Here is a 27,960-nt window from a genome sequence, read left to right as displayed (position 1 = left end):
TATGAATTTTTACTCAGTATTCCAATATCCAAATCATTTACATATATCAAAAAAAAGTGGTCCTAGCATTGAACCTTGGGGAACTCCACTGTCTACCATCCTCCAGTCTGAAAAACAAGCATTTATCATGACTCACTGTTTTCTGTCCTTAAGCCAATTTTTTTTCCCAAGCTGACACTGACTCTCCTATTCCATGAGCTTCAATTTTGTTAACCAGCACTTTATGTGTTACGTTGTCAAACACTTTCTTAAAATCCTTATAGAAAACATTCATTGCTTCCCTTCATCAACCTCCTCTGTTGCTTCATCAAAAAATTCTATTAGATTCATCAAGCATGATCTGCCTTTTACAATCCATGCTGGTCTTAAGTATCTCAAACTTCACCAAGTGCCTGTTGATTTTTTTCCCTGATTATTGTTTCTAAAACCTTACCTACCAGTTAAATTGACTGGCCTGAGTTACTAGGGGCTGAATTTTATTCAGCTGCTGATGTCAGGGTCCGTGGCGGGGGGAGGGGGGTCCGGAGGATTGGAGCGGCCCACCATGGTCTGATATTCCTGGCAGCGGCAAGGCTTCATGGCAGCCTCTCTGCCGCTCAGCGATGGGTCCCAAGTTTAAATATTTAAATGGGATGTTTGCATGCATTAAAACCTAACCCGCAGCATTTTTACCAGCAGTTCTGGATCTTCAATGCAACAGGCGGCACTCACGTGCATTCACTTTACTGTCCAGGGAAAGCTGGCTCCACCAAGGTGGGAAAGGGGTAATCCAGCATTTTTAGTGTAGTGGGGGGGGTCAACTATGCATTTTTAGTGTAGGGGGTGGGAAGGGGTGAACTCTGCACTTTGTGTCGTTGGAGGGGGAGAAAAGGTCAACTCTGCAATGTTAGTGTAGTTGCGGGGAAGGGGCAAACATTTATTTTTAGTGTAGTGGTGAAGGGGAAACTCTGCATTCTTTGAGTCCTTTAAAAATGGCGTCATTGCCTGCACAGAGACAGCTGATGCCATTCATGGTGTCCCCGAGGCCGTTCCTGCCATGTGATTGGCGGTGGGGGGGGGGGGGGGCGCGGTCAGCCACCCTGCATATTCTAATGAGCCACTGGGCTCAAGATCGTGGCATGGCCTGTGCGTGCTCGCTGCCATTTTTTTCGCCCGTGGAGGGAAAACAAAATCCAACACTAGGAACGTCCTTACGCCCATTCATCGATAAGGCTGTCACGTTTGCCACTCTCCAATCCTTTGGCAGATCCCCTGTATCTAGGGAAGATTGGAAGATTATGGCAAGTCCTTCTGCTGTCTCTACTCGCACTTTCTTTAGAGGAGTATTAACACCCAGCTTGATTTTCCTTTGATTTACTGCTTCTTTTTAGACAGCTTTGAGCTGAAAAACTGAATAAAATGAAGTGATAATGCCCACTGCATCAACTACACCAATAAAATCTTACACCAGAATTCTCCTCTAGAAATAGCACCATTCACCTTTCACACCCATAGGTAGGCTTTTATGCCACATTGAAATTGAGTAAAGTGGGTGTGGCTACCCCCCTCCCCCACCTTGCTTAATTTTCACTTCTTACCCATATATATAGTGATAGCAGAGTGGTAACTCTGAGGCAGATGTCACGCCAAAGATGCCAGTCAAAAATAAAAGCAAAATACTGCGGATGCTGGAAATCTGAAATAAAAACTGAAAGTGAGTGGGTCTGGCAGCATCTGTGGAGAGAGAAACAGAGTTGACATTTCACATTGGATATGACTCTTCTTCAGAACACTTTTTTCCGGATAAAATGAAGGATGAAGATGAGTAATATCTGACTCGAAACATCAACTCTGTTTCTCTTTCCACAGATGCTGTCAGAAGATGCTCGTCTGTTTGCCATCATTATAGCTTAGTGCCTGCATGTTGATTTTAGTTGTTTGGTGCTCAGGAGGTTCTGTCAGGGCTTCTACTGCTTTGTTAAGTCAGCGCTGCAGAAAATATAGTTGTGGTGTGGGGACTTGGATTTTCCAACGAGAGATGTTTCTGTATTTTAAGGAGAAGGATGAAAAAATGGAAGAGGCCAGACTTGAGGTTCCCAAATTGAAACATTACAGAAAATCTATTTTTCCTGCCACTCACCAGAATTTACAGGCCATGGATATCTTACTTAGGCTGCAGCTCTTCAACTGGTATAGACAGTTTTGTTCTCTTGATGGAAGTTGGCTACAGATCTTCAGCCAGAAATTGACATATCTCCTGAGTAGTCTGTGGGATGAATTACAATCTTCTGTGGCAATTACAAACAAGAACTTCTAAGTAAGACTTTTGAAAATTTGTTTGCAACCAACTCCTTCCTGGCAACATCTAGTAACCTTTGCTACATTAGTCACACAGTAGGCTCACCATTGATTGATAAAGCGATTGATGCTCTTTTCAGAATGACCACTATTTTAAAGGTGTTGTATAAATACATTTTTGTTATTATTATTAATAAGGAAAAACATAAGTTGTCCATGTTTCACGACTGTAGTGGAGGGTGCTGAGAGCAAAAGCCTGGTACATGGGGACCTTTGTATTTTTAGTTAGTTTGCTTTTAATCCACACTCGCCTTCTTAACTTAGACATGACAGCTGCAGCCTTGGCACTCCTGGTGCTGATTTCATATCAAGAGACAGGTTGCTCGTGATTGTTGATCCAAGGTATGTGAAGCTGTTGATGACCTCCAGAGTGAGGTTGTCGATGTTGATGGAAGGTGCAGTCTCTCCACCCTGGCCCATAACTTCAGTCTTTCTGACACTGATTGTCAGTCCAAACTCCTTGCACATCCGGGAGACCCAATCTACAAATTGTTGCAAGTGAACTTCAGTATGGGATGCCAACGCAGCATCATCGGCAAACAGCAAGTCACGGATTAGGACTTTACCCATTTTAATCTTGGCGTGCAATGTTGTCAAGTTGAACAGCTTGAGGTCAGCTCTGGCATGCAGGTAGATACCCTCATTTGAGTCACCGAAAGCATACAATAGCAGAATGGAGAAAAAGATGCCAAAGAGAGTTGGTGCCAGGATGCAGTTTGCACCTCCCTGCCTCAGCTGACTATTCGGCATCTCCTGGCAGGACAGAGTGCCGAATACAGAAGTGCAGTAGTGTGCAGGACTCTCCAGCATATTGGCCCTCTTGAATCAGTGGCGATTCTGTTGACAGGATGCGAGTGAGACCTCAAGTTGACCAGGATTGGAGTCGATGCATGGGAAGTCCTTGCTGCTGACCAGAGTGCCTGAAGACAAGCAATCGGGAAGGGTGTGGAAAAAGCAGAGGACAAAAGAAATGACCAGATGGCAGAAAAAAGAGCTGGCTGAAAGAAAAAACATCAGCCGACCTCAAGCCAACGTTATTCATCTATGCCAGCTGCGGAAAGGAATGCCACTCACAAGTTGGCCTCTAGAGCCATGACAGACAATGTTCAACCCAGAAGTGATATACACCCTGGGCACATTCCATCATGTCCCGAGTTGAATGCATGCCATCATCATCATATTAAGGAAAAACAATCAGAATTCTGCAGGGAGTTGAGGTTTTACACTGTATTGCAGGAAAGAATTTAAAGAAGTTATTGACCTCGGAATTGGACCCCATTGCACCCATTTTCCAGGTTGAAAATTGTTGGCCAAACACACATGCCACAGAAATATGTCCAACCTTATATTGGATTAGATGATTTATCTGGTGTCTCTGGCAGCTGCCTAAATAAGGTATTAGGCTGCTTGCATATGTTAGTGAAATGTCTAATACCTGTTTTAGAACCTCTTCCCTAAATTGGGCTACCCTAAACACAAGTCGGTGCCAGGCTGGCTATTTTCAAGATAACCAAGCATACATGCAGCCTATCAGTGGTCGTTAAGGGATTGAGCTGTGGACTTTGACATTGTTTGATATCATGCACATTTTGTATGTATAAAGCATGTGCCAAGGCATCCAGCATGGCAGGAGGCTTGCATGCACACATTCCAAACTCGACATGTGCTGCCTGCCATTTTGGTAAAGGCAGATAGAGTCGTGTCCAGGGTCGTACCTGAAACTGAACCTCCCTGTTCAGGTGAAGGGATTGTTCCCTGTTCCCAGTTCATGCCAATAGGTGAGAATATCTACAAGAGGTAACAAATCATTTGATTTATTACCATAGGAACAGACATAAAGGGCAGAATTTTCCTCGTCCCAAGGTGGTGGGAGTGGAGGCGAAGGGGTTTCTGAGAAAATAGCGAGGAGGTGCATGAGGATGGCCTCCCAATGCATTTCTGCTTACGGAGAAGTTTCCCTTGTGCAGGCGGGAATGCTGATCAGGCAGCCAATCTGCATATTTAAGGCCCCAATTAGAAGCGATTTTGATGTTCACCGGTATTATGCGAGCGGCAGAGCGGTCCCCCCCGCCACATACGGAGGCCACCAGCTTAGTGGAGCAACCTCCCTGCAGCAATCCGGGGAGCCATCGGAGCCAGAGGCTCCATCCTCCAAAGAGGGGGCCATAGGCAGCAAAGTCCATAATTATGACACAAACGTTGTTGCCTGAGGGATTTCCCTTCCATCAGAGCTGCCTGCCTGTTTGGCCCCTCTAAAAAATGTAACTAATTTCACCCTTCCAAGGGGGCCTCCATGTTGAGGCACCCTCATGATCTCCTACCTGCCTCAGCAGTGCCCAACTCTCTCCGTAAAGATGCCAATGCTCCAGAGCTGCTGGCTTTGTGATTGGGCCTGCAGCATCGGGACCCCCGCCTGCCTTTCTTAATTGGATGGCAGCTTGGAGGCAACCAATAAGACGGCTGCCTCCGGGAAAATAGCTCCCCAGGTTTGGCTCCTGACAAGTGCAGGTTGGGACCCCCATATGGTCCCAACTTCAGGGTCCTGAAGCCCATGGGAAAATCCTGCTCAAGATGTATTGCCGGACTTCCAACCAAGTGCAGAGCAGTAATTACTACTGTGTGAACCAATACTTGCATAGATAACTCAGTTTATTTGGAGACTTTGGATTGATAGAAGAAAGACATAAATAGAGGCCTTTGATGACTATATTTCAAAATATGGACAAAAAAATAAAGATTGGAGTTTAAAAAAAGCATACTTGACAGTTTGAAGGTGGATGAGTTTAAAGGGACTTTGAAATCTCTTGATATTTGTGAATCTCTAAAAATTGCTCTCCTCAGAGAGTAGAGATGGTCTATTTTAAAATGAAAATGGAAATTTTTACAAAATCCACTCCAATCTTAAATGAATGATAAAATAACTGCAGACCTTGAAATGCAGAGCAATCATTCCTACTTGGGTAAATTCGAATCTCACTCGGGGTGAAAGGAACTCAATGTATGATGGAATGACTACTTGGCCCTATAGTCATGGGCTGGGACATCCTTTACTTCTTGCAATTAAGAATTTTCAAACAACATCAAATGCAATGTGCATTTATATCACATATTTAACATAGAACGTCCCAGGGCACTTCACAGAGGTGTAATCAGACACAAAGGGATGCTGAACTAGAGAAAAGGATATTAAGAGGTGTGTCCTAAAACTTGGTACTAAAAGGTGAGTTTGAAGGAGGGTATTAAAGGAGGATAGGTAGGTGGAGATGAAAAGGAATTTATGAAGGAAATTTATGTGGCCTAGATGGCTGAAAGCATCTGGGACAAAGGGGCTGAAGTGGGTACATAATAGGCCACAGTCCGAAGAATGGAGAGTTCTGAGAGTGGCAAAGGCATCAAAGCTAAAGCTGACGCTATAGAGGTAGAAGTAAGCAGTCTTTGTGCTGGAGATGATATGGGTTTAGAAGTTCAATCTGGAGTCAATTAAAATGTGACAGGGCAGAAATCTAATTGGTGAGATTCAAAGATGGGGTTGTGGGAAATGGGCATGGATTTGAAAGGTAATCATGCATTCAAGGACTTTGGAGAGGAAAGGAAGGTAGTTTGCAAGAACAGAGGGATCAAGGTATCTATTATGTGGAGGGGTGTGCGCTGCCCTGTTCTGCTCAGTCAAACCTGGTGGCATAGCAGAAGAGGCCCAAAGAGGTACATGGCCCTAAAAATGGACAATGCCTCCAGCTGACACTATCAGGCTGTGAGCTGCCGCATGCTGCCAGAGATTGGGCGTGTGATAGTTAAAATCTACCCTTAAGATTCTGTTTGTCCAGTAGTCACCACCTCACATCATGGGCTTGTGTTTAGGGATTGTTCAAATCTACCTGTATATTTCTCCTATTGTATTATGTGTAAGTTTGCACTAAAAGCTCATATTTATTATTTTCATACTTATGTTCATTACCTTGTGCTTCATATGGCTGCCATGTGATACTGATTTGCCCAGATGCTAAGCCTGTAAAACTCTTTAAATAATATTGATCTCCTCCATGCATTTACTTTCCTCAGACAATTTAGTATCAACAACAGACTTAGACATTCTGCTCACCATACCTTCTTAGAGGTTGTTAATAAATATAAATAGCAAAGGTTCTAGGTCTGATTCCTGTGGGACTCTAGCAGTCACAACTAGCCAGCTTGAACTATTTTCACTTAGAACTATTCTCTGCTTTTATCATCAAGCCAATTTTCTATCCAATTTCCCACTTCACCCTTGATTTCATCAGCTTTCACCTTTGCTATAAATCTTTTGTGAGCAAACTTCTTTAATCTGGTGAGGCATACCTAAACTCTGCACACTTAGGAAGGGATTTCAATCATTGTGTATTTCAAAGTGCGACTAGTATAGCTTCATGACACCTGCTGAGTTGCAGATACACTGGAGTCTTCCACTCTTGGGCTAGAGTCAAATATTGGAGCTATTTTTTAAAAATGAGGAATGCTGTGTGTATTAACTACATCCTAAAAAAGCACCTATTGCAGAGATCAAATGCCTCCATAGTTATTGCATTAATGGTTCTCCCACTGTGCTGGCCAACAGTGATCCTTTACCTAACTTCAGTAAAAGGAAATTGTCTTCTCATTCATCTCATTTCTGTTGGCAGGACCTTTCTGTGGGCAAATTAGTTGCTACGTTTCTCTACATCACATCAGTGACTTCACTTTAAAATTGGTTGAAAAGCATTTTGGGACGTTGTGAATCTATGAAAGGTGCAATATAAATATAAGTTATTTCTTGAACATGAGCACATGGTTTCATTTGCAATCAAAGAAATTTAGTTAAATAATCATTGGTTCAACCTCCAGTCTGCTCAGTTCCCTAATGGACTAGGCTGAGTGGAAGTGTGGAGCGTCTCTACAGAAAAGAAAGGAAATCAGAAGCCAGAGTCACACCTCGGCACCATCTAATACTTCTTGGTGGTCTACTATATATAAAGATGTTGATGGTAGTTGGGAAAAAGGCCATTTGACCACTTTCACACCCACAGGTAGACTGAAGAATTCAGGGTTAACTTAGAACATTTTATTTTTGTAGTTGTTACTTTAAAAAAAAAACTGATTATGTTCTTTATAATCCATTAAAAATCAATATTGTTTTGACTCTTGAAAAAAGATATGATTCTATCACAACACAAAAGGAAAATACTGTGGATGCTGGAAATCAGAAACAAAAATAAAAAATGCTGGAAATACTCAGCAGGTCAGGCATGTTAAACTCCAGAAAGCTTGTTCTGAAAGGATAATGCTGGAGCCTATCTTTATTCAGTTTCACATTTGTTGTACAGAGTAAAATGATTACAAACATGTAACTATTCATTCAAAACCCTCCATCTTTCTCTGTAAGTGTGTGCTTATAAGTGCTCACGTAAGACCCCAATTAACACCCTCCATCTGTTATAATCAAACAATTGATACACAATTAACAGATTAACAAGGCAGCATTTGTGGAGAGAGAAGCAGAATCAATGTTACAGGTTGATGGCCTTTCATCTTGTTCTGATGAAAGGTCATCAACCTGAAACATTACCTGGGGGGAATTATATGGGCCCTGCAGAAGCAGCTTTGGTGACGAGCGGGTTGATTTAATCAGGCGTGATTTGGCTTTTGGGATTTATGAAGGCATCTTTTTATCACAATTAAGTTAGTGGCGTGTTTGCGGCAATCCGGGGATCCCCCCTGCACAGTGGCGGATTGCAACTTTGCATGCATTTCCATACCATGAATACTCATTACCCTACACTGAGTTCAACTAAAGTCCTAACTGCCAGATTAAGTTAGTGGTATTCTTCAAGCTTTACATCATCCATTGGGTAGCCTGACTATTCCAACTCTATAACATCAGCCATCTTACCCTTCTCCCAATGACACCAAAACTTTTATGCATGTTCTTCCTTCCTCCCATGCTTGATTTCCCCAACTTTTTCCGGCTGGTCTCTGAAGCTCCACCTTAGGCAAACTCCAACTCATCCAATCCTGTGCTTTCTGCATCATTTTCTGCACTGATTCCCACTCACCCATCACCCAGTCTTTGCTCAGTTCCATAGACTCCCGCTCAATACACCAAATTCAAAGTCCTTATCTCCATTATAATCCATTTATAGTCTTACGCCTCCCAACTTCCTTCATCTCGAAATATCAATTCATAATACTAAGTCTTCCAACTCTGACCATCTCTACATTCCACCCCTCTATGCTCCACATTTTGGTGGGAGAGTCTCCTGGTACTTTGACTCCCTCCCTAAACATGCCCACTTGTAACTTCACTCTCTGCTTTTGAAAAAGTCCTCACAACCTGCTGGGGTAGAACTTATGCAGGGGTACCCCAATCTCCTGCTGTAACTTCAGCGAAAAATTAGCAAGAACCACAGAGAAATGACGTAAATGGTCATTTATGCCATTTCTCTAGGGTTTCCACTGATCTTCCACTGAAGAAACAGCAGGAGTTTGGAAAAATCCTCACAGATTTGTCGAGGGCTGTTTTTGCGATTGGAAGCCTCTGACCAGTGATGTACCACAGGGATTGGTGATGGGACCCTTGCTGTTTGTAGTGTACATTAATGATTTAGACGTGAATATAGGAGGCATGATCAGTTAGTTCGCAGATAACATGAAAATTGGTGGTGTTGTAAATAGTGAGGAGGAAATCCTTAGATTACAGGACAATATAGATGGGTTAGTAAGATGGGTGGAGCAGTGGCAAGTGGAATTTAATCCTGAGAAGTGTGAGGTGATGCATTTTGGGAGGACTAACAAGGCAAGGGAATATACATTGGATGGTAAGACCCTAGGAAGTACAGAAAGGCAGAGGGACCTTGGTATACTTGTCCATAGATCACTGAAGGCAGCAGCACAAGTAGATAAGGTTGTTAGGAAGGCATATGGGATACTTGCCTTTATTAGCCGAGGCATAGAATATAAGAACAGGGAAGTTATGATGGAGCGATATAAAACGCTAGTTAGGCCACAGCTGGAGTACTGTGTACAGTTCTGCGCTCCACTCTATAGGAAGGATGTGATTGCACCGGAGAGGGTGCAGAGGACAATCACCAGGATATTGCCTGGGCTGGAGCATTTCAGCTATGAAGAGAGACTGAAAAGGCTGGGGTTGTTTTCCTTGGAGCAGAGAAGGCTGAGGGGGGACATGATTGAGGTATACAAGATTATGAGGGTCATTGATAGGTTAGATAGGAGGAAACTTTTTCCCTTAGCGGAGGAGTCAAGAACCAGGGGGCATAGATTTAGGGTAAGGGGCAGGAAGTTTAGGGGAGATTTGAGGAAACATTTTTTCACCCAGTGGGTGGTTGGAATCTGGAACGCGCTACCTGAAAAGGTGGTGGAGGCAGGAACCCTCACAACATTTAAGAGGCATTTAGATGACCACTTGAAACGCCATAGCATACAGGGCTACGGGCCAATTGCAGGAATATGGGATTAGAATGGTTGGGTGCTGTATGGCTGGTGCGGACGCGATGGGCCAAAGGGCCTATTTCTGTGCTGTGTAATTCTATGACTCTATGAGATATCACTGTTCCAAATTGACTTCTGCTACAGGCACCTTTCCATAAATGGTCTAAGCACTTTACAGTTATGGGAGTGTTACGGTCAAGTGAGGAGGTGTCGGAAACTTCCCGCTTTTCCCTCTCCTTATTTGACCACAACACGTTGAATTCTTTCTTGGCCGATTCAGTAGGTGTTTGAATACTTATTTGCTATGACCATAACAAGAACCAATCGGACAGGTTTTCTTGAGTTCACAAAGAAAGCGGTTAACTTCATTGCACCTAAACTCAACTAATAAAAATAAAAAACAATGCACCAACTTTCACTCACGCACATACTCTGGAGGGTTATATACACACTAATAGGTGACAGAGTGGGGAAAGGTAGATTGGTTGAGATAGGATCCATAGGGAAAAAAGGGTATACAGTCTGTGGGGTTTGGTGAAGCGGCTGGCTTCTAGCTGAATTCGGTGGTCCTGAGGCTTTTAGTTTGAAGAGGTAGATGATTGGTTCCATGGATCTCTTGGAATCAGTGATGCAGATGATTTCCTCCACCGGGGTTTCTGATTGTAGCCAGAGTATGCAAAGGTGGTCAGTCATCAGGCAGGATTTGAAAGCTTTCAAGCTGGAATGTAGAGAGAGAGAGAGAGGGGGACCCCTACTTAGGATCTGCTCATGCCAGAGTCCAGAAACCTTTTCTTTCTCTGTTGAAGAAAGACATAAGCTTAAAACCTACAGATGGGGAGGGGCTTATCACATGACAGTCACTCAGTGATTCAAAACATAGCAGTTAGCAGTAGTTCTCTCCCTGAAAAGAAAGAGAACAAGCATTTCCCTTAAACTTCCTGGGTCTTGGTTCTTGCTGGGGACTGAGCAGATATTTTGTCTCCTTCCTCAGAAGCATTACAGTGTAGGATACAGTGCTGCAAATCAAGTAGCTATCTTAAGCCTCCAGCAAAGTCATCGTTTTAGCTGATCTTTTACAATTGCTTTTTAAAAAATATATATAAATTCAGATCTCCAGTCAGTGGATTAAAGAAAATTATCATGCAACAAAGCACATTGCAGTTGATTCACACTGCCCTATATTTACTTGTATGATAGTGGAACCCAGGAGTGTAACAATGCAATTCCCTTGTGATCTAGTCTGGATCTCCATATTGTAGATATGTGTACTTCATCATTCTCTCCAAAGGTGCACTGAGTTAACACTGGAAGATACAAAGTTTGATTTGCATTGTAATTTGCTTTATTTTGCAATATGACAAAATGTGCAGGGCAATAGGTACAATCAGAGTGGTTTTGTTCAATTGGTACAATGTACACACTTGTAATGTTGGAAATTAAAGAGTCCCACAATGAATAGGTTGCTTAACTTAATTTAAATAAAATAATCTCTTGCACCCTGCTGGTCAGAATTTTTCTGTGTTCTGTTGCCTTATTAACCTTGCTGCAGCAGTTGTCTGCCTGACTGCCTGTGTCCCTGTTTTAAATAAAAGAACGACTGAGTTTGTAATTATCTGTGTTCATCTTTCTGCCCTACTGCTTACAGTCAGGAAGTGATCAAAACACAAGGGGACAAGCCACTAAATCGCCTATTATTTGATCTTTGGGATAAACAAGTTCCAAGTGGCACATGAATCAGCTTTTATCTTTCTTTGGATTCATAAACACACCATGGGGGAGTCATGAGAAAATATCTCATATCTAGATCTTTTTTGTGAAAGGATTGGTAAGAAATTGTGTACTGTGACATCTATTGTAATGACCATGCTTTTGCTCATCACTCTTAACTATTCCATTTCTGCTCAGCATCAGTTCCTCTTGTATGAAGTGCCTTGGAGCATTTGCTATGCAATAATGTGAGTTGTTAAAGGACTACAGGGTAGTTTTTCCAAGCCCTTATATGCAGAAGACAATTTCTAGGCTGCTAGAGCTCATTGGAAAACCGGGGACCCACTTTCCATCACTTTTGCCCCTTAAAATTAATGGAGATCTACTGGAGTTGTTTTCTTCCAAGCTACCTCATTTTTAAAATAATAGTTGTGAGCATTAGCTAGACATGTGTTTTGGGCTGATCTTGATTATGTTCCAGTTTGCATTCTCCAGGGAGTGGGGTTATCAGTTATGGTGGATAACCAGGTTCCACTGTACCAAGACTTTGTGGCACAGCTGTTGACCTTTCATTTAATTTGAATATAATTGTGTGTATAAACAACTAGCTAAAGTTCGCCTTTCAGTGGAACCAGTACAGTCCCCAGTGCAGACATGAAACAGCACAAATACATGTATTTTTGAATGAGAAAATGTCAAACTTTCCTCCCTGATGATTATCTTTGGTTGAACAGGAATCGATTAACTCTTCTCAACCCACATAGCCCAATTTAAATGGGAAAATAATGCATTTTAATATCTGGATAGTATTTGTGCCCAACTCTGTCACTAGTGTAATAACAAATGGCAATCAAAGTACAGAACAATCTTTGGTATTATCCCTATTGAATTATTCTTCAGAGAAACAAAGGGGCTAATTTCTATCTCACTACCATCCCATTTATGTTTATAGTAGCAGACTGGACAGTGTCAGCCATGGCTCAATTAGTAGCACTCTCACCTCTGAAACAGATAGTTGTGGGGTCAAATCCCACTCCAGGACTCGAGTGTAAAAATCTAGACTAACACTCCAGTTTAGTGGTAGTGCTGCACTGTCAGAGGTGCCATCTGGGGTGGTGTACTGGTTAGCACTGCAGCCTCACAGCTCCTGTGAGCCAGGTTCCGTTCTGGGTACTGCCTGCGTGGAGTTTGCAAATTCTCCCTGTGACCACGTGGGTTTCCGCTGGGTGCTCTGGTTTCCTCCCACAGCCAAAGACTTGCAGGTTGAATTGCCCCCAGTGTAGGTAGGTGGTAGTAGAATTGTGAGGATGTGGTAGAGAATATGGGATTAATGTAGGATTAGTATAAATGGGTGGTTGTTGGTTGGCACAGACTAGGTGGGCCAAAGGGCCTGTTTCAGTGCTGTATCTCTCTATGACATCCACCCGTTTGATTTTTGGGCAAGACATGATTTGCGCAGCAATGCTCCTATCAGAAATGGCAGGGCCTCATTAATGTATATAAATAGAGGTTAGTTATGTCCCAAATGCAATTTTTGTCTAAACCAATTTACTATCATCACCCACAAATCATGGGCATCACAGGTTTGGTGGTAGCCATTTCCAGCTTTATTTAATGGGACGCTTAGTTGCAGTCAGGAAAAGCTGGAAGAAGTCTGGCACTTGTTTTTCTTTCTTTTCTTCTTCAGCCTCTTCTGTGTTTTGAGCCTTAAAGGCTTCTGTTGTTTAATTTTCTTGCTCCATTGGTTGAAAACTATTACTCTCAGCACCTCCACTGTCATGAAAACGTGTTACGTAGAATGATGATTTTTAACCCACCGGCTGGTTTTTAAAAAACAGATAAAAGGTGGCTCGATGCTGGTTCCTAAAGATGACCACCCCAATTTGCATCACTGTAATTTCCATATTCCAATGCATTGAGATGGAGATGGCCTGTCTGCACAGGCACATCAAGAGCAATGACCTGGGGAATTTGAGTGAACCACCTATTCTGTTCCTATTCGCAAGGCATCAATGCCATTATCTGAATATTCAACTGGTAGAGAGGAACCACTCAAACCTAATCACTTGAACAATGGGATATAGCTGTGAAAAGGGAATTCCTAGACATGGACTGATTAAGTTGCAATAAGGAATACACACTAGTAATGACCATGCTTGAATCACTGGGTGACAGTCATGTGGCAAGCTCACCCTCTGTGTGCTTAAGTTGATGTTTTCTCTGACAAGTAGATAGACACTAAAGCGAGAAGACCTGAGTGGTGTCCCTCCTTCCTTTTCTCTCGCCAATCCACCTTGCAAGCTTCAAACCCTGCCTGCTGACCATGTCCACCTAGCATACCCCTGCTGCAGACAGAGACTCTTTGAAGGAAATCAGCTGCATTACTGTCTCCAGGAGAACCACCTAATCAGCCATCCACATCTTCCAATCAGAAACCTCAGGACCATCAAAGGAAAGTTGCATGACCACTGAATTCAGCCTGAAGCCAGCCAAGTCACCAAACTCCACAGATTGTGTACCCCTTTTATTTCTCTGGACTCTAATTTGATGAATCTATCCTTCCCCACTCTGTAACCTATTCGTCTGTGTGTTCACTTTGAGTGTGTGTGTGCGTGTGAAAGTTGGAGCATTTTTTAAATTTTACTTAGATCAGTTTAAGTACAATAAAGCTAACCTTTTTGTTCAACTTAAGAAATCCTGTCCAATTGGCTCTTTTTTATGATCACGGCTTGTAAACAGTTAAACACATACTAAATTGGCATGTATATCTACTTCAAAAAGAAATAAACCTGTTGAGGTCAAATAAGGAGAGGGAAAAGAGGGGAGCCTTCTGCCCCTTGTCACCTGATCATAAAACCACTCATTCCCTATAAGTTCTGCTGCAGACCCATGATGATTGGTGGCCCTGCCAGATTACTGAAACTGACAAATGGCTCCCTAAAAGCACTGCAACTAGCATGTGCAACCTGCTTAGTCAATACAAATAAGGCCTGTTCATAGAAATTATGTTATGATCCCCGTGGAGACCAAAAAAACCAAAAGAATCCAATTTACCAAATGACCCCAATAAGAGAAAAAAAAAACAATGGGCAGGATTTCACTTCTATAACTTATACTTTAACAATCAAACCAAAATTAACATAAATTAAACATGAATTATCAGTATATCAATATAGCATGGTAAAGATATTACAAATTACACATTCACCATCAGATACAACAAAGGTGGATCTCATGGATTTACTAGGCAGTCCATTCAGCATGTATGGCACCAAATTATAGTCACACAGTTCTTCAAAGCCCTGAAATTCCTCAGGTTGGTCTCCAGATCCTTTCTTCCAAGATGGGGTCACAATTCCTGACTGACAGCCATTTCACTTTAATCCTGAACTCCACAGGTATCTTCACCAAAAGAAAAATGGCATACTTCTCCAGCACCTCTCAGTTCACCTCACGACAGGCTTGATGGCACGGATTCTGTTACGACCAAAGCAGGAGGAGTGCATGTCTTTCTCCAGTTCCACTTCTCCACAGGCCACAACATATATTTAATGTTTTACCCAGTTACTGATATGGCCAATTATATACTTTATTTTAATTTCAGAATAAAGTCCACCAACCAGGTTTCTTTAATAAACAACAAAGTTATTAATTTATTATAAAACAAGACTTATTCAATAAAAATACAAAGCTTATTAACACTTAGGTTGAAATATGAAAGTTCCCTTCTAAATAAACTCAACACACACACAGACACCGGTCAAAGAAAAAATAAAGAGATTTTTCTCTGCAGAGATTGCTTTACAAGAAAAGACAAAAAATACTTTGACCAAATACTTATTAATTCTTGAAGGAAAAAGAATAAGATATGGGATGTCCCCGCTGGTCCTTTATTCTGGTGTCCAAATACATGTATATGGAGGAGTTCTTTTCAGGCGATGTTGAGAATTAATCTGGCAGGCTTTCCAGGAGAAATGCGGCATCAGTGGTTTCAGCTATCACACTGGATTCTCAGGGCTTCGCAAACAGGTGGAAAAAGGATGAGCTGGTGGCTTCTCTCTTAGCAGGTTTACCCCCAACTGAAACAAAACAATATCCAAACATGAAACCAACTCTTGACCACCATAAATCTTGACATAATTTCTCTGTAAAGAACTCCCATAGTCATCAAGACTCCTGCTGTTTACTTAGCTTAAAACATGTAACTTCCTGTCAGGGTTTGTTTTTACACAAAGTCCCAAGTCTTTAAAAATAAACAAAGTCCAGCATCTATGGAATCTCTTCAGTCTTTCAAATGAATCAATTTCCACAATTTTTAAACGAGTCCTCAAAAAATATTAAAAAATTGAAGCACTTCCATAACAATTCCCAATGTTACCTTTATCTGTGCCCTTTAGTGACATCCCTGTACACTGTATGGCCTCTTTTGGTTAATCAGTTCCTCTAAATAAAAGAAACCGCTCCTAGATCCAGTCTTCACTTTCTTCCACTAACCTATAAAAATAAACCTTCCTGCTGTCTGAGCTTGGATGGCACTATCCCACTCTTTTATTGGGTTCCATCCAGTTTTAGTTACCTCATCAACCTGAAGCATTTGTTTTCAATTTCTGTTAGGACATTCTGTTGCAAAAAGGAAAGAAACAATCTTTGCAAACAGAATTAGTGCATCTGCCAAAGCATCCGACAAGCCATCTGTTCAGATAACAGTTCACACACGTTTTCCCATGGCTCCTGCAGACCACAGATTCCATCACACTGACAACACTGGGTATGCGAAGTGGACAGCCTTCCCACTGACTACTGCATGGCCAATATGCACTTTGCACAAGAATTGATGAAAGAATGTTTAGCCAGTTCAGTGGCAAAAATTTACACTGTAAATTCCTGAGCAGATGAGCCATATTTTGGAGGCTCAGAGCAGAGATAAGCTGTTTTGCTGAAGAGAGGAAGTTAACGAGTAAATTAATCTTGCATCATCTTACACCAGTGGAAAAAGAATCTATCAACCCCCTCTGACTCCATGGTATAAATCATCTGGGAGGGTGGGCATGTCTTTGCCAATACAACTTTGTCGCTGTCTTCTGGATGGTGCATGAGAACAATAGAAGCGAATTTGCCCTTTGACCTGATGTGCATTGGAAAAGGTATATTGATTCCTGTCCAGTCAAAGATAGAGGTCTATTTATGGAAGGCATATTTAACATTTTCTTCATAAATTACAGGTTGCAACTTTGTTACTCTTATTCCATTTTCCCATCCTTTTTCTCTTACCTTTTATATTCTTTGTGCTCAAATATTTATCCCATTCTCTATTAAATGATGTCATAATCTAGCTCAGGAGCCACCTCAGTAAAGCATTCTATCTCATAATAGACCTATCTGTGCGAAGACATTTAGTAAAACTTCCACTGAGTCTATGCCACTTTGTTATTTATTCACCAACCAATGAAAGCACTAGGGTCAGGGAAATTGATCATGGATGGTAATGCAAAATGGGCAATGGTGAATCTGCAGCCTGTTTTACAGTCCGTAGTTTTTCTTTCCCATTAACTTCAACTCTCTATGATACCCACTAAAAACTGAAACACAAACACAAACGCGCACACAGAGGAGAATGAAATAAAAAGATTAGGAGGTGGAAGGAGGGATATGAAAGAAAGAAATGATCAAGATGGAAGAGAAAAGTAATGAAATAAAAAGAAAGTAGAGGTGTAAAATAGATAATGAAGTTGGAAGAGGAGCAAAAATAAAAGAATAGAAGTGGATGAGGAGTTATGAAATAAATTAATGGAATTGAAAGAGGGTGAAATTAATTAGTTAGATTGACAAGTCAAACAAATGGCATGTAATGATTTTAATATTCCTTTTGGATCTTATGGCAAATGCACCAAAACATAAGAAGCACAAATAGACATGTTGTCTTTACATATTCAGGGACTCAATTTACACCACAAAACCATTTGAAATGATCATGCCATTGAAAGGATTTTGAAAAATTGTAATATTGACAGGTTCTATATACAATAGAAAATTCTTTAGTTTCTGCTAGTGTTGTCTCCAATCCTGTTTTTCTCAATAACTGGCTTCCCTCAAATCCACATAGAAGCAGGAATTATGTGAAACAAAAAGCGACAGATGCATCGGGATGAATTTTCGTTTTGGGGGTGGATAACATGAGCTGGAACGATTTCCAGGTCACGAGCCCACCCCAAGTGGGAAATGAAAATGATGCACGATATTCATGGAGGTGACCCCTCAATGGATATGGAGACGGGCTCGCTGTCCAATTAGCAGCTGCAGGGGCAGGAATGGAGGCAGCAATTTTACAGTGTGCGCCGATTTAAACAGACCACTACAGTAACTGCTGTGGCTACTGTTTAATTCGACCTGCTGTCATTTCCAAGATGTCTCAGCAGAACCAGAGCCTTGGAACCTGGGGCAAGGCTGCCCCTCCCCCTTGAGGCTATGTTGGAGGCTGTGAGGGAGAGAAGAGAGTTCCTCTTCCCAGAGGATAGCAGAAGGAGGCTGTTGTATATTGTTGCTACATTTCAGATACTACGTTGAGCTTGGTTTACAGAGATCTCAGAATCATTGTAAATCTAAACAGTAACTCATTTATTATATTTACATGGACTATATTAACTTTCCATAAGCCTGTCTAGCTCTTACTCTGCATGATGATCTCTTACATCATCATCACAGTGGGATGTGTTACTCTCACTGCTCCGAACTGTTATGGTCAGATGAGGAGGGGTCCTTCTTCTTATTTGACTGCAGCAGGGTTTATTCCTTTTTAAAAGGTGGATGTGCTTACCACTTCAGTGAGTGTTTTACCATTTACCTTTGTTGTGATCATAAAAGAACCAATCAGACAGATTTTCTTGAGTTTAAACAAGAAACAGGTGAGTTTATTATACTTAAAAATCTAAACCTGATCCAAAAAAAAAGTTATGCTGCACTTTCATGCACACACGCACATGAGAATTACACACATACAAATAGATTACAGAGTGCTGAGGAATAGATTTCTGTTAGATTAGAGTCCAGAACAAATAATAAATAATACATAGTCTGTGTTGTCCCATGACTTTAGTGGTCTTCGGGTTAAAGTTGTGGTCCTGAAGTTCTGAATTGGAAGTTGTCCTTGGAGACAGTTTAGCAGAAGTCTTCCTTTTCAATGTCTTTGTCTTGAATGTAGCAGCCAGCAGCTAGGCTTCGTACACCCCACCAGGCCTTCTGGAGAGAGTGAGGCAGAGAGAGAGAGAGAGCGACAGAGAGAGAGAGAGAAGCAGCCCTTCTGGCTTCTGCACTGGCTTGTCTCCTTGACCAAGGGAAACTCCCAGCTTTCACAGAGATGGACAGATGGTCACATGACTGTCTCAGTGTATTCTCAGGTGCCTTCTAACGAGATTCAGGTTTAGGAATTTCAATCTCTCTCCTTTGCCCTTTCAATGTTAATGTCCCAAGATGGCTTTGAATGTCTTGCTAATGAAAGCAGTCGCAGGTAGTTCAATCAATAGGGCAAGCCATTGTGTTGGCTAAAGGCTAATCAGACATGCATCTCCCTTTGATGCCTTGGAATGTGAAAGGTGTTTCAGATGCAAATTCTGGTGGCCATATTGACTGCCAGTTTTTTAAAGGTTAACTGCAGGATTCCAGCTCTTTTTTAAGAAGTTTAATGTAGGTTTCCAACTGATGAATTAAAATTCCTCATTTGGCATAGCATGTTTTCTTGACACAAACATTAACTCTTTCAGACCTTTATACTACATCTTCCCCCAAGTATTTGTTCATATATATGTTTTATTTATATATATATAAATATATATATATACACACATTCATTTTTACTTTACTTACTACCCCATCTCTCCCCAAGTCTCTGACATCACAGATTCAAACTGCCAGGAGGCTTCACGACTTTCCCTGATTGTTTTCTTATCAGACTTGGAAGATCAGTTGTCTTTCTCTGAACTCTTGGTCGTTGACTTGGATGGCCTTCATTGAAGTTTGTAGTATCTGTCTTTTTCTGAACTTCAGAATCAACATCTGCGTCAGCCTGCATGTATTAAAGCGGATGTGACTCTTTGGCTGCTCTGAGAAGACTTTCCATTGTACAGTCAAAAATGGCAAGCAGAGGAGCTGCAGCAAAGGCCCTGTGATTTTCCAACATTGCACTGGAGGTGTCAGCACATAAGCTCACCAGGAGGAGGGAGCTGCTATTTCCTCCTGTTAAATAAAGTGTGTTTGCATTGATGTTAAGGCATCAATCAGCTGGGTATAAAGCAAGAAGTAAAAGAAAGACTTGGATTTATATAGCATCTTTCATGACCTCAGGACATCCAAAGCACTTTACAGCCAATGGAGTTCTTTTGAAGTGTAGGTCTTCATTAGATTGTAATAAATCCGGTAGAGGTTCATCTGCAATGCCCACAACTATGCAGTCTCTTATCAGTTCTGTCTTCAGTTCTCCATACTCACCTCCTTCAGCCAGTACAAATCGTTAATGAAAGTATCCATTGATTCACCTGGTTTCTGGACCCTTCTTTTAAACTTGGCCCTTTCTAAGATCTTATTGCTTCTTAAATTAAAATATTTATCGAAGGCTTGTAAAATATCATCAAAATTATTGGAAGCCTCATTGATGCCCTGCCTTATGATCATGCCATCAGCAATTGTACCTATTGAGTACAGAAAATTGTTTACTTGCTCAGCTTCAGACTTGCTGTGCAGCTTGGAAACTATTCTGTATCTTAAAATGTTCTCCTCCTCAGAGACCAATTCTGAATCTGGTTAGGTCCTTCCAAATTCTCAAACCTTTCAGGCATCGTATATTTTGTGTCCATATCCTTCCTAAACTCTATAGGTCATTTTTTTTCTTTGATAAATTTTCGTTCTCGGTATGGAAATATTCTGGCACTTTTCGGAGGTTTCCCACTCTTTTCAGAGGTTTCCTTTTCCATTCCATCGCAGTCTCCTCGAGTAATGGCTACCGTCTTCGGATTCGCCCTTTGTGAACATTCAGCTTTCCCCCATTTTGCCTGCCCAGTGCACCATTAGACAGTGCTTCTACCCTTTACTAAAGGTTGCTCACCCAATCTTTGACGGTTGCTCGGTTCTGAAATTTGATGCCTGTGATTGCTGGACTTGGATTTTACTCGCAGACTACCATGCTTCTATGGTGCAGCCTGAATGCATGTGCAGCTGACTCACTGACTCTCTGTCTTTTTGTCATCTACAGAGCAGCGTTAGAGCTCTTTGCAGCCTCTCCATGAGATCTGTAGTCTTTTGGTGCTACTTGCTTCTCCCCAAGCCCATTACCCATGTGATCTCTTACATCAACATCACTGGGAGGAGTTATTCTTACTGTCTCAAACTTTAACACTTTCAGACACTTATACTACAGAGCCCATCCACAAAAATGAAGCAGGTTTGGCAGAAAATTGCTGTGATCGTGAGTGGCAAAAGTGTCACTTGGAGATTCTGGATCCAGTGCCGGAAACAGTTTAATGACTTCATACGCTTTGGCAAGCTGAGTGGCACTCCCGACCCTCAGGACAGGCCTCTGGGTGTTCAATAGACAGACCAGCTGAGGAGCCTGAGGCCGCATGATGCTCCTGAACATGGGAGGAGTGCATGCCCATGGTACTTAATGACTCATCAGAATGGCTCAGAGCCATAGTGCTACTGAGAACCTGTCACACTGAAACATGAAACTGCTAATGAATAGGAGCAGATGACATTGGGCGTACAGGACAGTAGTGCCTTATCTTGCTCTATTTTGTTCTTGAGAAATGGGCGCACAAAAGAAATGTGAGGGAGATGGCCCTACTTTCAGGTGAGAACACCCATGGAGGATTGAGCGATGGAAATAGCCAGGATCACTGACCAGGTGGAAATCGATCCTGGGAAATGGGCAGTCATGACGGAGATGGTAATGACAGAGGGCAATACATTCATTGAAGGGGTGCATTGCACTCCACCCCATCTGACAGCATGCAGAACACAGAGTTGTATTGGGAAGCCTTAGCATTGCAGAGATTTCTACTCTTCCAAAGCTAGTTCTCATGATCCTTTCTTGTAACTCCCACAGGTGCGGACATCCCTCCCAAGCAATGGGCCAAGAGCAACAGCAAGAAACAGAAGAAGCACCGTCACACCTTACAAGTGCATCGTCCACCAGCGCAAATACTCTCACCTCGGTAGAGCATATGTCACTGGGTGTGGAGCACGGCACTAGTGGGCAGGAAGAGGTGCCAGAGGCAGAGACAGCTATGGGCAGTCCCCCTGGGAGGAAGGAGGACAAACACAGCCCTGCTCAGCCAGGCACTGATGTAGGGTCTCAGGAGTCACAAGAAAGGAGACTCCACCTAGAACAGCATCAGGAGATGTGCTCCCACATGTTCCCTGCAGCAGTGCAGGGTCATGGGCAGAGGATGGAGGAGTCCATATAGCTTATGTGCACCACAATGGCTCAGGGGCATGAGCACATAAGCTCCTCCACTAAGAGATTGGCCAATCTCATGGAGAGTCATATGTAGCAGTACTTGAAGTGTATACAGGAAATGCACACTGATGTCCACAGGTTGCAAGCCACACTGTGTGGCCTAGACTGGTCAGTGACGCTGGTGATAGAGAGATGTTTGCAAAGGATGCCAATTGCACCTCAGCTGGTGTCCCCTTTTAGGCATCTGGTGTGCCCGCCAACGGCTAAGGATGTCACAGAAGAGGATGAGCGTGCCATCCCTCACAGGGCACCTTCATCGTCGTCAGCATCCTTGGTTCCTCTGACAATGGGAACTGCTGTGCAGTAGGGACAAGTGACAGAGGCTGCCCCAGCAGTGATGCAGGTGCTGCAGTCTCTGGAGACGCCCCCATGGGCACCTCCACAACGAAGGCGACTGACACACGCAGCTCGGCTGCAACCTGAGATAAGTGAGCAGGCTGCCTGTACCTCCTCCGAGGCTACAAGGGGAGAATTGCTTAGAAGTGGCTGAGCATGGAAGCCACTGCAGCACGTGAAGCATTGGGTGGGTCACTGGGGTGCTGGGGTGTCTTCTTACTGTCTCTGGATACTATTTTCCTATTGTAGCACTGTATAAATATTTGTTTGTAAATTTCTGTATCAAATTGTGAAAAAAAGCATCAAAAAGCTGTTGTTATTTATGTTTTTTGTTGTATTTAGCAGTTTGAAGTGCAACTTGTGGTAAATATTCTGAACGCTTTTATGTCGATAAATATCAGCTTAGAAAATGCCATGGGCAATGCTGGTGGATGAACATTTCACCTGTTCACATGACATTCCATGATCTGTTGTTTTAATCAAGGTATAAACCCTTAAAATGGGTCAATACCTCTCCCAAAATAGCAAACAAAGAAATGTCCCATGAATGCATTAAACATGTGTTCACTAATATTGTTAACAATAGTTACTAGGCTATTATTCACTGCCAGGCTGCCTATCTTTACCAAATGTGAGAATTTTCCTAGTAGTGGATATATATGCTTCTATCCTTTTTGCTGAAATTGTGCTCTTTATTCAAGTTTTAGCTAGTCCTTTTAAACATTATCTTTTTGTGCTCATCAAACTGAAGAATGTCAGAAATAGAAACGTGGGCCAGAATTTTACCTGCTCAAATTGAGCATCCTCCGAGGTGGCGTACCAAAAAATAGCGGGCGATGACCTTGGGTTGGCTCCTTGACGTTGTTATGCCCAATCCCCATCTTACGCAAATCAGATGGCTGGCGAAATGGAGGCACCGCTCGCCATCCAATTTACATCAATTTAGGGCCAATTGAAGCAGTTGAAAAGCCAATTGACCGCCATTTTATGTCGGCCGTTCACATCTACGTTTGGAAAATTGGGCAAAGGTTGAGGGGGTGGTCATGAACTCAGCAGCTTTAAAAGAGTGGCAACCAGTGTGTCTGTGAAGGAGTTGGAGATATTGGATTTATCATTTCTTTCTGTTTGATTTCTGGATTACTTGCAAGTTTGGGCCTCATATTGTTGGACTCCTGGTAGGGCCACAGCATCTATGATTTATTCTGTGTAGGCGAGGGGAGTTGCGAGTGCCTGTCTTTGCAGCAGACAGCCAATAGCTGTCCTCATTGCATCTTTGGGATGCTGCAGCCATGGGCATTATCCACTCTGGAGGTGGTTCATCCAGCGAGCGAGGAGAACGCCACAGGAGGGACAGGAGTACAAGTGGCCAGGAAAATCATCGACCTGCTGGCCAACTGCTGCCTGGTAATGGGGGAGGAGCAGAAGGTCACAGACTGTGCCGGGAACAAACACCTTTAAAGAGACAAGTCTACCCAGTAGACAGGGTCTACTGCCTGCGGTTGAGCTATTTGCAGATGTTGGAGCACCAGTGTCGTAGATGACTGCGCCTGTCCTGAGAGACTGTCATATCTCTATGTGAGATGCTGGCAGCAGAGATCACATCCAACTGTGTGGGTGGCCATCCAATGCCAGTCACACTGAAGGTCACAGTCGCTCTGAACTTCTACGTATCGGGCTCCTTCCAGGCTTCCACCAGAGGCATGTGCAGAATCTTACAATGATCAGACCACTGTATAAAGGTCGTAACTGATGCCACATTCAGGCATGCAAACCGTTTCACCAAGTTCCAGACAGACTCTGCCACTCAGGCCGAGAGAGCCCGAGGCATCAGCGCCATTGTTGGGTTCCCCATGGTCCAAGGCACGATTGACTGCACACATGTGCCCATCAGACCTCTTGCAGGCCAGCCAGGGGCCTTCATTAATTGAAAGGCATTTCACTCAATGAATGTGCAACTTGTCTGTGACCACTGTAAGGGTATATTGCAAGTGTGTGCTCCTTATCCAGGAAGTATTCATGATGCATTCATTCTCTGGAACTCTCAGGTGCCAGCGCTATTCAGCCCCGCTGAGTGCCTGCAAGGATGGATACATGGCAACAAGGGTTACCCGCTGAAGACATGGCTGATGACGCCTGTGAGGCTCCCAAGGAATGAAGCAGAGTAACGTTACAATGCAAGCCATGTGACCATCAGAGTCACCATTGAGCAGACCATAGGTCTTCTAAAAATGAAATTTAGGTGCTGGGATCGCTCAGGTGGTGCCCTTCAGTGTTTGTCAGCAAGGGTATCTCACATTGTTGTCATCCGCTGCACCTAACATAACCTGGTGCTGAAGAGGGGGGAGGCCCTGGATGATGAGAACTTGATTCAGCATGAGGCATCCTCAGATGAGGAGGGTGAAGGGGTTGAGGAGGAGGACATGGGGACACAGCCACCCGAATGTCCAGGGGAAGCAGTTCGAGGTTTGCAGGAGTTGGGTGAAAGGGAGGCTCGGGGGGCTCTAATACTCAGGCGTTTCTCCTGATCGGAGGCTCATGACCCATGTAGTGTGCCAGCGACTGACATGTAAAACTCAATTCAGGAACTCACATCTGCTGGAAGTGCAAGCACTCACCTCCAGGCGCCAATCTCAGCTGCAACTGTCCACCTTTCAATCTAATACAACATGGCCCAATGTGGCACCTCCCCCAAGTCTCCATCTCATGCAGTAGAAAAAGATCACGTCATACATCATCAGTGACTTGAGACATATAAATGAGCCGCGTCAGAAATTTGTTAAGTATTGTGCATTGTACAACAAAATTGACATAATTTCCATTTGCCTCAGTGACCGCTATGTGCAGTTACTGTGATTTCATAAAACGTTTGCGAGTGCTCGCATGTGTCGATGACCCCTCGCTGCCAGGCATGGCAGAGGCAGGTGACTGTTCAGGATGCCCCGTGGCTTGGGATGACCTTGGCGGGCGTCTTCTGGCTGCCTGAGGCCGTGAGGGAACCGGCATGTTGAGGTGACCCTGAACAGTCTCAGGACCACCCTCTGTCATCCTGGGATTCTGAGGTGCTGGTATCAGAGGAAGAGGGGACAAGGAGCTGCTGTGCACATCAGGAGTGCCCTGAGAGGAGCCCCTAGATGCATGCAACTGTTTATCCTATGACCTCACAAGGCTCAACTGGGCCTCCATGCTGACCTCAGAGGGACGAGCAGCTGTTGGATACCACAGGAGCCTCATCGACAGCTTGCTAAGGCACTGCTCCATAGAGCTCACTGACTCTGTGAGGGTTTGCAGGTCTTTCAAATCTCCGGAGGACTTTGGATCGGGCCCTTCACTGCAGCCACCAATCTGTCAATGGAGGCAGCCAGTTGCGCAGATGACAGGGACTGTGCTGAACTCATGGCCTGGAAGGAAACCTCCAAAGTCTTGGCTAGAGCACTCATTGTCTCTGGTAACTCCGCCAGATCTTCACGCACCTCCCGCTGCACCTGCAGCATCTCCTGCCGAATGGATGTCATCCGAAGCTCATCATCAGCATGGGGCTCAGCACTGGCCTGGCCTCCCACAGTCCTCCGAGTGTCAAAGGCATCGGCCGATACTGCCTCTGGCAGCTGGTCTGGCACTTGTGCGGTGCTGGCACCAGGTTGTGACCACAAATTCGAAGACGCAACCAGCCCAACCGAGGTGACTGTATCTGAGCTGGTGCTTGGTGCGGGGAAAGGATGTGACACTGCACCCTCTAAGGTCCTCTCCTCCTCTTCAGAGGTAGACGGATGTGCCCCAGGTACATCGCCTGGCCGCTGCTGTGTTTCACTTGCGGGGGAAAACAGAATGATCAGGTGTGAGCCTCAACATTGGCAACTGAGCAGCCTCCATCCTCCCCAGCAAGCAACAACGCCTCCTTCCCAACACTGGTGAAAGTGGTTGGCAACACTGCCACTGGTCCATGCTCTCTCTCTGGCATTCTGGGCCCTCTTCTGTGGAGACACATGACAATCAGTTCAGTTACTTGATGGATCACCCACTCATTCTTTGTGTTGCATGGTGCCTCTATGCCCATTGCTATTCAAGTGTACGGTTGGTACACTTCTGGCCCATTGTGAGTCTCATTTATGACCAGCATATGTCCCATGACAGGGCTGCGGACAGTCACTCCAGATGCATGGCTTCCACTTTGTAGCATCAACGCCTAGTTACCCACCCTTTCTTTTGGGCCTCCTTATCTCGAGAGACAATGGATATGCGCCTGGAGGTGGTCAGTGGTTTGTGGAGCAGCACCTCGAGTGGCTATAAAGGCCAATTCTGGAGTGACAGGCTCTTCCACAGGTGCTGCAGAGAAATTTGTTTGTCGGGGCTGTTGCACAGTTGGCTCTCCCCTTGCGCCTCTGTCTTTTTTCCTGCCAACTACTAAGTCTCTTCGACTCGCCACAATTTAGCCCTGTCTTTATGGCTGCCCGCCAGCTCTGGCGAATGCTGGCAACTGACTCTCACGACTTGTGATCAATGTCACACGATTTCATGTCACGTTTGCAGACGTCTTTATAGCGGAGACATGGACGGCCGGTGGGTCTGATACCAGTGGCGAGCTCGCTGTACAATGTGTCTTTGGGGATCCTGCCATCTTCCATGCGGCTCACATGGCCAAGCCATCTCAAGCGCCGCTGACTCAGTAGTGTGTATAAGCTGGGGATGTTGGCCGCTTCAAGGACTTCTGTGTTGGAGATATAGTCCTGCCACCTGATGCCAAGTATTCTCCGAAGGCAGCGAAGATGGAATGAATTGAGACGTCGCTCTTGGCTGGCATACGTTGTCCAGGCCTCTCTGCCATAGAGCAAGGTACTGAGGACACAGGCCTGATACACTCGGACTTTTGTGTTCCGTGTCAGTGCGCCATTTTCCCACACTCTCTTGGCCAGTCTGGACATAGCAGTGGAAGCCTTACCCATGCGCTTGTTGATTTCTGCATCTAGAGACAGGTTACTGGTGATAGTTGAGCCTAGGTAGGTGAACTCTTGAACCACTTCCAGAGCGTGGTCGCCAATATTGATGGATGGAGCATTTCTGACGTCCTGCCCCAAGATGTTCGTTTTCTTGAGGCTGATGGTTAGGCCAAATTCATTGCAGGCAGACGCAAACCTGTCGATGAGACTCTGCAGGCACGCTTCAGTGTGAGATGTTAAAGCAGCATCGTCAGCAAAGAGGAGTTCTCTGATGAGGACTTTCCGTACTTTGGACTTCGCTCTTAGACGGGCAAGGTTGAACAACCTGCCCCCTGATCTTGTGTGGAGGAAAATTCCTTCTTCAGAGGATTTGAACGCATGTGAAAGCAGCAGGGAGAAGAAAATCCCAAAAAGTGTGGGTGCGAGAACACAGCCCTGTTTCACACCACTCAGGATAGGAAAGGGCTCTGATGAGGAGCCACCATGTTGAATTGTGCCTTTCATATTGTCATGGAATGAGGTGATGATACTTAGTAGCTTTGGTGGACATCCGATCTTTTCTAGTAGTCTGAAGAGACCACGTCTGCTGACGAGGTCAAAGGCTTTGGTGAGATCAATGAAAGCAATGTAGAGGGGCATCTGTTGTTCACGGCATTTCTCCTGTATCTGACAAAGGGAGAA

This window comes from Heterodontus francisci, chromosome 1 (genome assembly GCF_036365525.1).
Source record: "Heterodontus francisci isolate sHetFra1 chromosome 1, sHetFra1.hap1, whole genome shotgun sequence".
NCBI lineage: Eukaryota > Metazoa > Chordata > Chondrichthyes > Heterodontiformes > Heterodontidae > Heterodontus > Heterodontus francisci.
This window is presented reverse-complemented; position numbering follows the sequence as displayed.